This window comes from Sinohyriopsis cumingii, unplaced genomic scaffold, assembly GCF_028554795.1.
Source record: "Sinohyriopsis cumingii isolate HCF-2022 unplaced genomic scaffold, ASM2855479v2 utg001328l, whole genome shotgun sequence".
Lineage (NCBI taxonomy): Eukaryota > Metazoa > Mollusca > Bivalvia > Unionida > Unionidae > Sinohyriopsis > Sinohyriopsis cumingii.
Genome location: NW_028315984.1, coordinates 1062424 through 1078878, shown reverse-complemented (window position 1 = coordinate 1078878; position 16455 = coordinate 1062424). Strand labels below are relative to the sequence as shown.

The following is a 16455-nucleotide window of genomic DNA, read 5'->3' as shown; positions in this document are numbered from 1 at the left end:
AACTTGATGGAGAAGGTTGAACCTCTGAGGGTGACATTCTCGTATTCCATATCACAAAAGACTGTAAAATACAAATTCATAATTTGATCAAAGTCAAGGTCCCTGGTACAGCCAAACTGAGGCCGTAAATTATTTATGAGATGCGATGATTCGGTTAATTTTGTTTCTAATTTATTACTTTAGTTATAAATATAACCCGATAATAATGCTGAGTTTTGGATTTAAGCACCGCTCCATTAGAATACTGTGAACATGGAGCATTTCTTAATTTTCCTATTTAAGTTATATCACACAGTAGTCAAATATTTCTTCAGGTGACATTGTAGTACAGTGCATGGCATAAAATCGTGTAAAAGGCATTGTACAATCCCATTCAGCTTTGCAATGTGTTTTTTTTTACATTGGTATGAGAGACAAATGTATCTTAAAAAAGACTGTCCAAATACGTAAAGGGCTGTTGACAACTGAGATTTGACAGATCAGATGACGAAACGTTACTTCAACATATGTGTAGACCTCATCTGAAATGTCAGTCCTGTGACTGACAAAGATTTGCCTTACTGCTGTTAGTATTATTGATCCCGCGGCTCAAAGAAAATTTACACCACATGGATGCAACGCAACCTATCACACATACTTTATTATCTCACATTGTCAATTAACTACACGTGTACTGATTAAATGTTATACGTTTATGTTTTAATTTTGATGTATTTGTCCATCTGATCATATTTACCTAGTGGGCATCATAATATTAAACAATAGGCGCATGAAATAAATATTCATATAGAGAAAAGCAACAAATCAAAGATGAAATAAAATCAACCTGGTTAAAATAACAGAACCACGGATTAAGCGAGCCAGCACTTTCATTGTTATAGAAGTTAATATAAAAATCAGATTCAGTAATAAGTTTGTGTTTCATATAATAAGAAGATGTAGAAAAAAACCTTTACTAAAATAATCATATGTACCATCAATTTTAATGTCCATTTTATTACTAAATGAGGTGTAGAATATTGGGCGTGAATACGTGTTTGCTCACGTGATAATTTTGATCGGGAAGGTATCAGTTATTCCACCTTCAGGTTTGATAGAATCAGGTTGTTGTGTCATGGGCACTTTTAGTAACTAGTCACTGACCATATTACCATAGTTCTATAGGAAATTTATCTACCACTTGCTATATCGAACTGTCTCTATGCTCCTTTGTAGTCTCCAGTGTCGCACATGCCACCCAGTGCAATGCAGACGTAGAGCAACAAGCTCTTATCCTACAATGATAACAGCCCCACCCACAGCTTCGTCCCAATGACATACACCCATACACCGAAGTTATTCTTGTGACCTACATCAACCCATTCGCCTCTCCCGCCGAGTCAACGAGAAGCGCATCTGAAAGCACAAAACCGACCAAGACCCAGCCAGTCGGCTATGTGAATCGCTCAGGAAACGCCAGGTATAAGATTTCTCCCAGGGTTACAAATGTTACAATATCAATGAGCTATTATATAAAGACTATATGACTGACTGCATTGATAACACTCGCGCACATTATCAGGTCAATTTCCACATATCTTGAACATGCCGGCAAAAGATTTGTGCACACCATGTATCATTATATGACCCAAATTATTCCTTTGCCTTTATTTTGATGAAAGTAGCTTTGAAAACAACGATATATGCACCTAGCTTTAACAGTGTTTACACGTCCATAGTCACACGAGACGAATTCAGCAAGAACTCTCGTTGCCGACAAGAGCAAGAGCATAGCATGACTGCAACCAAAGTGATGGATCATAAAACCTGAACAGTTTCTTTTTATAAAATATAAAGACGAACTCCACCTGCCTCTATGCCTAACATTAAAGCATGAAAAGCCAAAGCATCTTATTGGCGGCAATGCCTGGAATTTGACACAAGCAGTTTTACCAGAACCGTCAGTGACCTATTTTAAGACATCTACTATTTCGCATTCGTCTCCAACCCCTTTACGGCTTTGAAAAAGTCAAAGTGGATGGTCAACAAGTGGTCGAGCACAAGAGCTACATCTTTCTTGACACATCAATTACTTCCACCTTATTCTTCGAAGATTACTTGAGAGGTTGTTCCTACTCGATGTCAGTATCATCTGCTTGGATGTCTTCCCCATATCAACACTGGCGCATCTCAAAGGCAATGACCAAAATTGACCCTAAGGTCATGGGCCATATATAGTGTGGCTTCTTGTGTTTCCAGATGGTTTTAAGTTCCATCTAAGGAGAGGCACATCAAGCTTGTGCTGGTACTCTACACACAGAATGTAGCATAGATTACTAAAATAAGTCTCGGTACTCAGTAATTGTCCTCCGAGTCGTCAACATAAAAGAAATGACCGTAGTAAGCTGTACCCATGTCAGCTAATGGTGCAGGCTCATTTATTTTACTGCGATGTTACAAGAACAGAAACATCGTCAGGATTTAGCTAACTGTAGACGGGGAGGGGGAGATCGGTGATCACTGGACTTTATGGTAGCATGGATTAGTTTCGTACTCTAATTAGTGTCTGATTTCATAATACTGGTTTACTATATATATCCTCACATATCTTTAGTTGGTAAATAGGAATGGTGAATACTTCTGTTTATCAGGCAATTGATGATTGTCTCAAGGTAAGTGGCAAAAAATAGCAATCTTTGGTTCTGAACTATGTGTTGATAAATCATGCCTATTTACCTATTTACACAATGATTACTCATACATTATGGTGTGTGTTGTCCACAATTGGGTCAAATTAAATTACATCATGTCAATGACACTGACAGTAGCCTTAATGCCCTTAGAAATATGCGTTTGGCAATAACCTTAACTGAAATTAGATCAATGTTTTCGACATTTTTAATTGTGCATTTGCTTTTATCTGCTCGATTTTTATGTGATCTATCATCTAGTTAGCTGAACGCTTTTCTTTGTTACAAACTTTCACCAAACTTAACATGTGGTTGGAACGCTGTGTACACTCTTAGGCTGAATTCATACATACAATCAGTTTCAGTACTTGACATAAAACAATGTCAGTCAAACATAGAAAGTGATAAACTGTATTTAAGATTGTATACAAACATATACCATTGGCATTAGTGCCATAACGCTGTAAGAAAGTGACCAGTATGTCTGGTATTATATTTATATAGTATGGAAGCAGAGGAAAGCAATAGCTTCCAATTAACACAGAGAATTCATCATACTTGGGAGATATAAAGATATGTTCTTTTATGACACATGCTAGAGGCCTGAGAAAATGTATGTCTTCAAAACAATATTGTCTTTTAATTTTTTATATTCTTAGTGACTCAGCGATCCAAAATTACTTTCTTAATTATAGGTTCGTCATCAATGTCTTGCACTATAAAGATCTGAATATCTATCCCGGTGCAATGCTTTTTACTCAGTGAAATATGGGAATAAGTCCCCTATCACAAATTCTTCATTTAATAAAATCTACATAAGTGTTCAGATGTTTGCCAAACATGAACTCGGAGGTGGTATCTTTTAGTGGGATTTTCAGGAATATGGACCCTTCCTTTCATATACACAAACAAAGCTTTATTTTCTTAGTGATTGTCAAAGATTTTGGACTATTCTTGTCATGTATATAAAAACTGTACTTTTTAGTGACTCTTTTTCCAGAATGATTGGAATGGTTTTCTGGAAAAGAAAGCTCATGCAGTCCAATATCAGCAGGTAGTAAAATTACTTACGAATTCCCAAAGTCTTGTATATTTCTTGTCAAATTTGTCATTTTCGTTCTCCTGACTGTTTTTTGTTGTTGTTGCAATTATCATAGTTGCATAACTTCTTTATGTTAAATAGTTTGATAAATATCATTAATCACATCCATCACAATCTAACTGCAATCGCTACATGGAGCTGCGACAATTATGTAGCATTTAACTTTATCACAGTGAGGTTAGAATGTAAATGACCACTCCATTTCTAGATGCGCATTAAGCTTTGACTTCACAAACGAAAATATTCTTTAAATTTCAATTATCCATAAAAGTATTTAATAACAATGCAATTGTATAGTTCAAAGTTATGTGTTGTAATTATGCTGATTTTTACAGTTATACTTTTGAATTATATTCTGTACACATGTTCTAGTAAAGTTTATCTTTGGCTTGTATCCTGCAATATATGACGTAGTTAAGGTTATCTGGGCGTGTGGCATTATACTTTGTATCATTAAGATGTTTTAAGATTTCTCCGATAATTATACGACCTTGTTGACAATTGTCATGGTAACTGAAAAGCAAAGGAAACATATGCGAACAAATTTCATACTCTAATTTAACTTGTTCACCCTATTGTGATGTAGTTTGCTTTTGTTAATATTATATACATTGGTGATTGTAGACCGTATGTGGCACGTGCCAACTTTCTGTCGCGTTGAAGATATTCGTAACAAGCATTTGGTCGATCCAAACGCAAAAAGGGTCAGAAACATTACGTAATCTTGTGTCTTACGAAAGGTAACCCACTATGTTGATGGTGATTAGGATAAGAAGCATTCCCATTTTTTGAGAAGCCAGTTAGCAATCGAAACACATTTGAAATATTGTTAATATAGAAGAGGATTCAGTTAGTCATCAAAACACATTCATGTTATTATTCATATGTACGAAATGCTAGTCAGCATTCGATACCTATTTATCATATTATTAATATTCAAGTAGTTAGTTAGAAATTAAAATATACATTTATGATATTATTAATATAGAGAATAAGTCAGGTATCCATCAATACACATTATGACGTTATTAATATAAAACGGAGACACATTTTGAATTTAGTCAGGCAGAGATAAATTTTATCGGAGAGTGTGTAATACTTAATAACCGTTGTGTGCTGGATTCAGTAGAAAGTGACTTTCGATAACGTAAATCATGGGATGAATTTTGGTTTCCTGAAGAAAAATAGCCTTTTGGAAAATGACCCATTTTCTATATATAGCTATTCAAATTTGGTAGCAAGATGGCATTTAAAACAAGAGATATAGTTACAGACCGCGAATCTATATCAAACCGTGTTCAGTTTAATTCCTTTCTAGAGACTTAAGTTTAAAGGGAGGGAGAGTGCGAGAATATATGTATCAGTATTTAATGAGAGAGAGACTTGCCATTTGTAGTGGACCATTGCGCCGTGCTTTCATTACACGTGGCTGTGTGATAGACCCTTTCCATGTTTCCGAGCTCACATCTCTTCCATACGCGAGTTCCCACAGAAGTTTCATTGGACGGATTAATCGTTACATCTGGTCTTATATCCAACAATGGACATTCTATAGTTTGAAAGGAATGTGAAATTTGTGTAAAAGTATATACGCTGTTCTATGTATGATTAGAACATTAGACATAATATGTCTTTCCACTCCTCTACAGAAAATGAAAATATTGGTAGTAGTATATTTATTATGGTCATAAACCACAACATTTCGTCTTAGTTGCACGAATATGGAGAGCCACACAAACATATTTTAATACCCTTTGTCCCTAGTTTTAAATGTGTTCAGGGAAGTTTCGATATTAGATAGGTCTGCATGCAGGTGATGCAAATGTGGTAGCACAATAAACATATTCGTTACTAATACAAATCGAAAAGAAAAAAAAAATCCATTATATTTTACAGGAAATCAAAACAAATTACTATATAAATAAACACTAAAATATCGCTGTATTAGATTGGAAATATTCACAAGTTCTGCACCTGACAAAAGTATTTGAGATAATTGTTTAGTCACTCTCAAAGATAAAAGCTAAATTGTTCACCTGACGGAACACATGCGCTTCCAGAAGGATTAAATGGATCGCACCTTTCGGTCCATTTACACGTTAATGCACTGCAATTTCCTAGATGAATCTGTAGGAATTGAAAAATAATGTTAAATTAAAATCGATTTATATCAGTTATAAGCAATAGTGACTTGCCTACTATTATCACGAGTTTTAATAAAATAAACCACGTATCCAATTGAAACACCATTGCATGATGTGTGCTAGAAATGAATCGTGCAATTGATTCTAGATCAATGCTGAATTTCCACACATCAATCATTAGTGACGTTTGATAACAATGATAAAGGTATTAATAATCGTGGTTTTCTAAATGAATTTAATATGATCCACATTTTTATTACAATACCTTCTGCTTTCTGTTCCCCCCTCTCCTCTCATGCATAACTAACAAACTGTGGAGAAATGTGGAGTGCGGAAGTAAAGTAATTTGATCTGGATAAATACATTGAAATATAAATTACACAAAGAATCCTATACGAATACGGTTTATTGTAACGATACGTGTACACTTTCCTTGGTAATTATCTACAGTGTTTATAAAAGATACAAAGATGCAAACCATGTCGATATTATAAAAAATATACCTCGGTTATGTGATACACATACTGTGATGTATTTAATGTTTTATTGCTATTTCTTAAATACATTATAATGTTCTGAACGTTGATTATTTTGAATTAAATATGAAATTTCCAAAGGCTTCTCTCACTTCCTGGAAAATGGAAGCAATATACGGGCTAAATCTATGAAATGATGAGCGTAGAGGATTTTCGTTTATGTCATCCCACGATGTCTCTGGGCGTATGAATGATGGTAAAAGGTAAATCAACCGACCAAAGGATGAGATAGAGAGTGCTTTAAAGTCAAAAAGACCAGAGAGAGAGAGAGAGAGAGAGAGAGAGAGAGAGAGAGTTTATGGTCAGTGATACTGTTACTAAAGCAGAATAATAACTTAGGTCAACTGTAAACATATGAAAATATTTTAAGTCCCTCTTGCTAGTTCGTCGTTTCGTGTACTTTCTATTCTACATTAATTTCCATAAGCCGGTAGGTGAATGGTTTAGTGTTTATGTAAATGGCGTAGCTAGCCAGGTTTTTGTAGTGCCCTACCTGTATTATTAAAACCATCTTTCTTGCTTAAGTCATAAGTTTGTGTTATATTGATTTAATAAATTTAAGAAAAATATAAATTAAAAAGGAAAACAATCAACTTATCAATATGCAAAGGTGATTTGGAGTAGCCACAAAAGGCATATAATTACATTTTATTGCGGACACACTCGGAGATGTGAGGTGTTCATTCACTCGGTCAATAGACATCGTCCTGTAGTAAATCTTAAATCCGTTCAAAGGGCAAATATATGTATTTGCATGTGATTTAAAATAAAATGTATGTACAGTATGTACGCTGAATCAATGATATACCACTCGTTGTATCCATTTTTCATTAAAAGGAAACGTTTCTTTTAACGAAAAATGTATACATCTCTGGTATATAATAGATACAGCGCACATGCTATACAATATATATATATATATATATATATATATATATATATATATATATATATATATATATATATATATATATATATATATATATATATATATATATATATTTGCTTGTTTGCATTATGGTCCATTATGACAAGTATATCAGGAATTTAATTCACTGAGAGCAGAATCTGTAATTTCGTGTAACTCCCTGATCGTTATTATATAAGATAAGCTATATTGTTAAAATGTGCAATTTTAGAGAGCATGGGCTTCGTAATAGGGACAAGGCAGGTAGGGGAGGCTCTATACAAATTTTGGTCTTCACCAAGAAAATATAATTGCTGACCACTTAGCCAGCTTTTTATTTCAATATGTACTTGAAATTATATTTAAGTAATCATCGACACTTGCAAACGTGACGACGTATTGCATCAGAATACCAAAAATGAATTTAAATACATTCATATGAAGTTTATGTTAAATTAAGAATATCTTCCTTATTTTATATTAACTTTAGTCTTCATGTGGGCATATGTGTTTATGTGTATGTGTATTTGTGTGTGGAAAGTATATTTGTAAGTGAAGTATGTCTAATTATTGATGCAGAGTGCGGATATCCTATTAATTCATCAATGTTTACAATAACGTGATAGTAAAATATTTGTAATCCTAACAAAAACACATTATCATAACCCTGTTGATAAATGTACAAATGTCAGCTTGCAATGTTTTATCATGAAATGAGTTTAAAATTATATATTTTATCACATTTGTGCTAGTAAATTCATTCAATAGAAAGAATTTTCCTCTAAATAATAATACAATGAAACAGCAATGAAGCAAGTATTCCTGACAGTTTCAGTGATTTCACGAAATCCCTGGTTTAAGTTTGAGAGTGAAATGTGGAGGGATTGGGGGTAATGTGTCAATTCGTCTAGTCAACTAAATCGAAACTGTTGTACAGATAACCATTTCGATTTAGTTTTCCAAAATGTGTATCTGCAGTATTTTACTACCAAACGTTTAACATGTAACCACTCCCACAGTTTCTTGTATTCAGTATAACTTAATAAAAACGATTTAGGTTTTACTGAAATATAATACAATGTTCTTGGAAATAGGTGTAGCGGTTTAATTATAACACGTTATTAAAGATTTAAAGATGCCTTCAGGTATGCAGATGTAAATGAAACACATTATACATCCTTGTTGGAGCATAATTATATCGTATCACATGAGATCCGGAAACTGAAATTATTTTGTATTCATGAATGTAAAAGAATTTTAGAGCTATCTAGGCGAACGTATTTAAGTGAAGATTTGAAATAAATTAGCATCATTATCTGCAAATAAAAGAGCGTTAATGAACTGATGATACATGCAATTATTCTACAGTGTCCATAATAGAAATAAAATATTAATGAAACAATACTTCTTGATATGACGTATATGTGCTCACGTTTGTCCAGGTGTCTATATTGCTGTGAATCGAGTCATGTTCGGGCTGTAGATTTCCTCCTTCCAGAGAAGCCTCTTCGCACAATTGACATGAAGGGTATATTCGTCTGTAGTTGAAAGACTTGCATCTCTCTTTTCTGAGCCAACATTCAGTGGCACACTGATAGAGGCTTACCTGGAATCTTGTAGTAAAAGCAGAACGAGGAAGAATTTTTCCATAACTGAGTTTACCAAGCAATGTTCCTCTTTCACATCTATGGCTGAAATGAGCATATCCCATTAGCAATAGGAAAATGATCAAAGAACATTCTGCCTCCATTCTCATACTTCTGAACACAAAGGGGTCGTTGAAACAAATTAGTATATAATTTAAATCTGTTAGTTATAAATATTTACATTAGATAATTGAATTTGGATTTGCAATATTAACTAAAATTACGAAGTTCTATTGAGCAGCTTCGTAGACTGTAGATTATATGTTCTAACCAAAAAGCAATTTCAAAGCTCTAGTTTTCCTAAAGTACATTTATATACTCTTGCACACCTGGATCACTGTTTTCTGCTAGCATAGTTAGAATAATTAGAATAATTAATAATTGATCATGCGTCATATTTGTTCAGCCTTAGTACCTTTATCTCCAAGCTATTTTTAACAGATTCGTTTTCGTTGTACAATTATAAGAGCTCCAGCTATTATTGATTCCCTGGAACTAAATTACAAAAGCTAAAGTTACTGATTTAGAGCCTCATTGATTTCAAAAGGCACCTGAAAATATAGTTGGTTTTGCAATTGTTCATTACTCCCTGCTGGTTTGGGGCAGTCTTTTCAATATTTAATGACAGAAAGTCCGTCATTGTTGTTAAATGTACAGGGTTGCATCGTCATCATCTAGAAAATATATTTTAAAAACAGACTTGAATCTCATGATTATCTACATACATACTTCAATGTACATTTTACCATTTTATCTAAATGGATTGCAAAGCTGATCGATATCAATTTAAAATAAAAGGATGTTGGTTGATATGTTGGTTGGTTGGCTGGATTGTTGATTGTTTGGTTGATATACCGAATACTTGGTTGGATGTATGTTTTGTTGATTTCAACTGGTATGTTATACATATTAATGACTATATAATGGGAAGGCAAATGGCTCAGTGTGACTTTCCCAAGACAGGCAATCATGTTGGCCTGTCTTGGGAGGGTATCGAATGCAAGGCAACAACGCCTCCATCGAACAAGGAATACATGACATGCGGAAATAGAATGCATGTGTCGATATATATATATATATATATATATATATATATATATATATATATATATATATCCGTTCTGTCTGGTGTATTTTTATAATTCTCTCTCTGTGACTGTCTAACTATCAGTCTGTCTGTCTCTCTCCCCCTGTCTCTATCTATATATACATATATGGAAAAGCATATATAACATATCTCTCTCTGTCTCTGTCTCTGTCTGTCTGTCTCTCTATATATATAAATATATATATATATATATATATATATATATATATATATATATATATATATATATATATATATATATATATATATATATATATATATATAAGGAAAGGCAAATATAATACCACTGGTTGTTGTTTGCATATTTTTGTCGCCATAGTACATTTTGGTATTGAACATATGTTGTCATGATTTTACATGTTCTCCTACATCACCATCCAAAGGTATATGGGACATTACCTTAAGATGATTTTCCATCCTGCTCTGTACATAAGTTACTTTACTCTGACACAACATACATACATTCACACCCATAAATTTACACTCTCTAATATTACAGAAGAAATATCTGCTCAATTAGAATATCAATGTGCTTTACATTGTCCGTTTGTTTCGTTGATGCAGAAGTAAATTAAAAGGTGACGAAAAGGGTCCACTTTTCATCAGTCATGTTATTTACTGTGGCGACATATAATTAAAGCTAATCAGTTTTGTACAAGTGCCTGGCCAAAACAATAGTGTTGGACAATTAATTTACACCAATTGCACACACCCATGCTAACTGGACCAAGATTCATATTTACCATTTGGCTTTTGTATCTGGGTTTTTATTAGATCTACATAAATAAATGTCTTCTTTTCTCCTACCTATAGTAAAACTTTGCTTACCCAATATTATGTAGTTTCTGATGATAAAGAAGCATTGGTTGTTGTTATCAGTGTCTACAAAGCATGGCTTGTAAGAACATATCAGCAACTAATAGTAACAATGAGTGATTTCTTTTTCTCTTGATATTCTGTAATACATGATCTCAATATTTGATTCTGTTAGTGATTTGATTAGTGACATAATATAAATCCCTGGTACTGGAACAAAAATTGGAATCAATTCAATTAACACTCTGATTTTGAGAATTGTTGTTCTTATAGGGTAGGCCATTTTCAGCACAAAATAGGCTATTGATGATGGTCAGTATAAATGGTAGATGAAGAAACAGTTAAAAAGCCCGGAAAAAATATTCGACGCACGAGAATCTACCGCCAATCTTTCTTACATACCCACACTGGCCGAGCCCGAGACCCGAACCCACGCACGCAGAGGTGAAATGGCAGTGATCTGTAACGGTTAGCGCTTTGGACCAGACGGGCACTCGGGGACCCCGGATTTGGAGAAAAGGTGAAATAACGAATTTATGTAGGCGAAACAAAAAGTGAACTTTTCTCAAAATCCGAATCCAAAGTTTTTGATAATTCAGCTCGAGACTCGGAGCCCCCCGATTTGGATAAAAGGCGAAAGAACGACTTTATGTAGGCGAAACAAAAAGTGAATTGTTCTCAAATTCCGAATCAAAACTTTTAGATAATTCACTTTTTAACACACGATTTTCTCCCGTGAAATCGGCTAAATTATTTATCCCATGGTTTTCTAAGCTTAACGCTTGTCTGGCATATTACGGAAGCAACAAAACCACAATAATTAACTACTCCTTCTTATACTTCATCTTATTCTTCTGCTTTTCACTTTTATTTAAGTAATAATGTTTAGTGATTTTAAAACTATGCACCGAAGTAAAAAGACAACAGTACTAATGACCTCTTTACTTAAAATAAATTTCTGAGACGTCAAACAAATATTGCATTTCTTTCTTTTACATGGATCTAAAGAAAAAGATAGTAAATGTTATTCATCACCGGTCGAAATATAGAATGACTGCATATATGGATATCCCAATAGAAAAACATGTATAGACATTGCATTGCAGATTTTGCACTGTAAAGGCAACAATGTAAATAATTTTGCGATCAGAAAGTACAAAGTTTATTATTAATATAATTTCTTTAAGAGATATAGTGTTATACATACTTAGTTTGTTAATGAAAGGATATGTCCATATTCACTGTTCGTATTAGTTTATAGTCATCGTCAGAGATATTGTCACAGTTCTGGGAGATTTCATTTTATGTACCACTTGTCTAAGACGCAAACGCATCGTTTATTAGATAGCATATATATATGACAGCATGCAGCAAGGCATATGCTGTTTGAAGTTTACGTTTGTCCGTTCATTTGTTTACTCGTGATTAAAAGGTTAAAGTCTTAAGTTTCCTAAACCTTTAAATGTAGTGACTTAAAATTTCAATACTGGCATCAAAGTCAATAAAATCAGAAATTTAACATAATAATTTAACATGTGACCTTGATCCAGTTTGTTAAAATAGTGACATTTATAGATACAAATCTGAGTGGTGAATGTATTAGATTATATGTCAAATCGTGTTCTTATAATGTGTTGTACTTTCAATAATTGTTGTTGCCTCAGAGGCATATATAATAGTAACAATAAGCATAACTTTGGTGAGGATACAAGCAAAAAGTGATTAAGAGCAATATCGGTGCAATGTGCTTCAAATTGTTCGAGCAGACGTTCAAAGTAGAAAAACTGGAATCAAAGAAAAGCAATTGCAAACTACTTAATATCATAATTTATTATGCTGAAATAAGATATAACATATGGCAGCTTTTACTTCTGGGTGCTTTAAAACAATCACACATTCAGTTGATATGAAAACTTGTTCTTTGACATTCATGCATTTATGAAGTTTATGACCTAATTTAGTTGTACTGACCGTACTATACACCTAAATAATATTGTGTATTTAATACTAGAATTTCAAGTGTATTTTAATATCACTATATCATTTGTTCTAATAAAATTCGACTATATGGGCATTGAATGACAGATATTAAACAATTTGCAGTGGAGACTTGAATCATACTGGGATACATATCTGACTTTTATTAGTATAGAATCCCTACAACGTTTTACGTTTCGTATACTGCGATATTATCTTTCTTATTGGTAGTATATGTGTCGTATAATATTTTATATTTCACATTCTGTGATCTCTCTCTATTTTAATTAGTGTAGAATCCTTTCTATATTTTACATGTCATGTACAGAGATATTTCTGTCTTATATTAGTGTAAAATTTTTACGATATTTCATGTTTCATATACTAGGATTTTATCTCTTTTTAATATCAGTATAGATATTTCACGACATTTTATATTTAATATATAGTGATATATCGAACCTAATATTAGTATGGGATCCGTATTATATTATATTATATACTTCCGGTTACAGTGATATATCTTCGTCTGATATTACGAATCTTTACGTTATTTTATATTTCATACACGGAGATGCATCATAATGTTATATTAAGACAGAATCTTTATAATGTTTATATTTCATCTACAGGGATATACCTGTCGCATATCATGAAAGATTCCGTATATTAGTGTGTAGTTATATACTGGGTTATATCTATGTCTTATGTGACCATAGATTCCTTATGTAGTTTTATATTTCATATTTGTTTTCTGATGGTAGAAGCATAAAGAGGTTTTACCAAAATATATAGTAATCACTGAACAGTATTTATTTCATGATACATTACTTTATAACGGACAGTGGGAAGTACTCAGACTTAATAATGTTTAGATCTACGTTAGGCATTGCTAGAACATTTTCGATGTAAGAAAATACTTTGTGTATTGTACAATACCTGTCAGATATTGTGTGTGACATTGATGGGAAAGGTGAAATTTTTATTTAATTCATATGTGATACTTGTGAACTGACGGTATTTATGCTACTGGTGATTGGACGGTATATGTTACTGATGATGGGACAGTATTTGTGTTACTGAAGAAGGGTTACTGTTTGTGGTGTGATGGTGAATCATCATACGGTATACATATTTCGCATATACTATACCTTTCTAGATAAGACGTATTGCCCAGGATTTCAAGGTTACATTTTCAATAAGGAATATGCAACCATAAAGTATTTACATCGAACTGTCTACTTACCGCTTATTCCTGATTATGATTGAAATAGGTTCCTAGTTGTCGGAAATTAAAAATGTCACATACAGGTTTATCATTCCTTTGAATTTGTCTCGAGTCATAGTTTCATCCTAAAAAAGAAGTTTTGACCAAACGCGTCTAGAGAAAGCAGATAAATAAGAGACCCTATTTTCAGAAATTGGATTGTGGACTCATTACATTATGCGTTTGCACCAATCGAATCCCTGATTAGAAGAGTTTGGCTCCAATGCTTTCACAAAAATTATTAGCAGGAAAATTTCAGGAAAATACTTTGAGACCATAAATTGGGGCTAACTTATCGAAATCGTATTACCATTTATGATAATCAAACGTTTAGACGTACTATAAAGGTTATTGTGAGTTTTGATAATTTTCTTTCATACATAACTGTAATTAATCATAATATAAACTATTGGATACTTAGAAATATATAATTATTTTACTACTATATGCAATTGAATGTATTATCTTATGTGCCCTGTTCAATTAATTACCGGTTTCCAGAGCGTCCGCCCCCGTATTCAAGATGTCGCGGGTTCGATACCTGGCCGACCCATGCCAAAGACTTATAAAAAATGTTACTAGCAGCTGCCTCACCTGATGCTCAGCATTAAGCAGTAGTGTTAGAACTGGTTGGTCTGGTGTTATGGTTATATGGCTGGATATGACATGATCTGTGGCATGATACCCCAGTGCTAAACATCACTAAAAACTGCCGCACTACATACATCGTATCGACATGACTCAGATTCTTAAAGCTACGTTAAAAATAAATACGTATTATACTATTTTGTAGTTTTCAATACAAATCCTAGCAGTATTATGCTTGTCTATGTATTTTTTAACATTCGATTTGGGTTATGAAATTACCGTCAGGTAACATATGGGTATCACAATGGAGTAATAATTGTCATCAGTAACCTAGTTGTTTTCTCTGCTTTTAAATTTTCTCTCTATCTTATTTGTCTTTCCTACAGTTTCCCTCAACCTTTCAGCAGTGTATTTTGCACAGGTAAGGACTGAACACTAAATATTAGCAAAGGTAGAACACGATTCATTATAACTAATAATTGTCTGCTTTAGTTTCCGTGTTTTTCGCCTTGAATTTCTCTGCAGTAGGTCCCGATTCTCAATATCATCTAATGACTGTGGGAAGAGCTCCTGTGTCTGAATAAGCAGATAGAAACCAAGCGTTTCAGCAGCTATGCAGCTGTAGAACTCCTTCCCTCAACTCCATGTTTATGTTTATTCTGGATTCATTTTCTGTCTCTAACTGGGATTTACGATACAACACACGCATTCCTGGTTCCAGGACCTCTTTCTAGTCCTCGTTCTCTTCTCTTTCGATCTTTAAACTGCTCCACACAAAGACACTCGTTTATGTTTTTGCAAAATAAAAATGTAATTTACCCACTCCCTTTCTACAAATTAACAACTTGACTGTCACATATGCGGAAGTTCCGGTGGCATAGTGGTTGGAGCGTCTGCCGTGGATGCAGGAACAATACCAATTACTTATAACAAATTGTACGAACAGCTGCCTTTCGTGGCGTGCAGCATTAAGAGGTTACTGTTTGAATTGGTGGTCCCGGCGACAGGATAATGTGACTGGGTGGGACAAGATGCTAAATGTCTGTGGCATGATGTCCCAGTGCTAGACATTACTATAAACGATTGTTAAAGCTACGTTTAAAATCCATATCACACACACACAAAAAACACACACACACCACTAAGCGGATTGGATTTTGCCCGATTAACCATTCTGTGTTGATATAATTAGCATTTCCCTTGTGTTTAGTCGGCATTAATTTAGGGCGCTGTTTACAAATGTCGTTATAAAAACGGAATGTCTTCTTTAGCAATGATTAAGTATGATTTCTGGATAATATAAACAACATTGATTTGGCGGAAATATGAGCTGTCGTACCACATGAACAAGTCATCTCGTATTTGCTTATATGTAGACGGTTAATGGATGTAGGCAATTTTTGTGGCTTTGTCACTGACACAAATAAGTGCACATGCCTGCTCCAGCCGTCTTAAACGAAACCTCAGTTTACGGAAAAGGAAGGAAAACAACTAATAATTATTCACGACTGCTAAAACTTAAAACAACTTATATAGGGTAATAACCCTTTTGAATCGAGTCTTCACTTCTTCCAACAACATTTGTAATGATATAAAGATGTTATCGATATATCCTTATGCCGATTAATCGTTCATACTGTCTCTAGAGGCTTCTAAACTTGAATTTATTTTTCATATCGACCTAAATGTTCAATC

The 16455-nt window shown here is 33.6% G+C and overlaps 1 long non-coding RNA gene across 1 annotated transcript; it reads right to left on the bottom strand.

Annotated features, from left to right (window-relative positions):
- Positions 1–5164: 5164 nt before the first annotated feature.
- On the bottom strand, positions 5165–9285 carry LOC149772637 (uncharacterized). Its single transcript, XR_016417653.1, has 3 exons — positions 8791–9285; positions 5808–5898; positions 5165–5320 (listed from the first exon to the last, which is right to left on the bottom strand). It is a non-coding gene; the product is annotated as an uncharacterized LOC149772637 (long non-coding RNA).
- Between the last annotated feature and the right edge of the window lie 7170 nt (positions 9286–16455).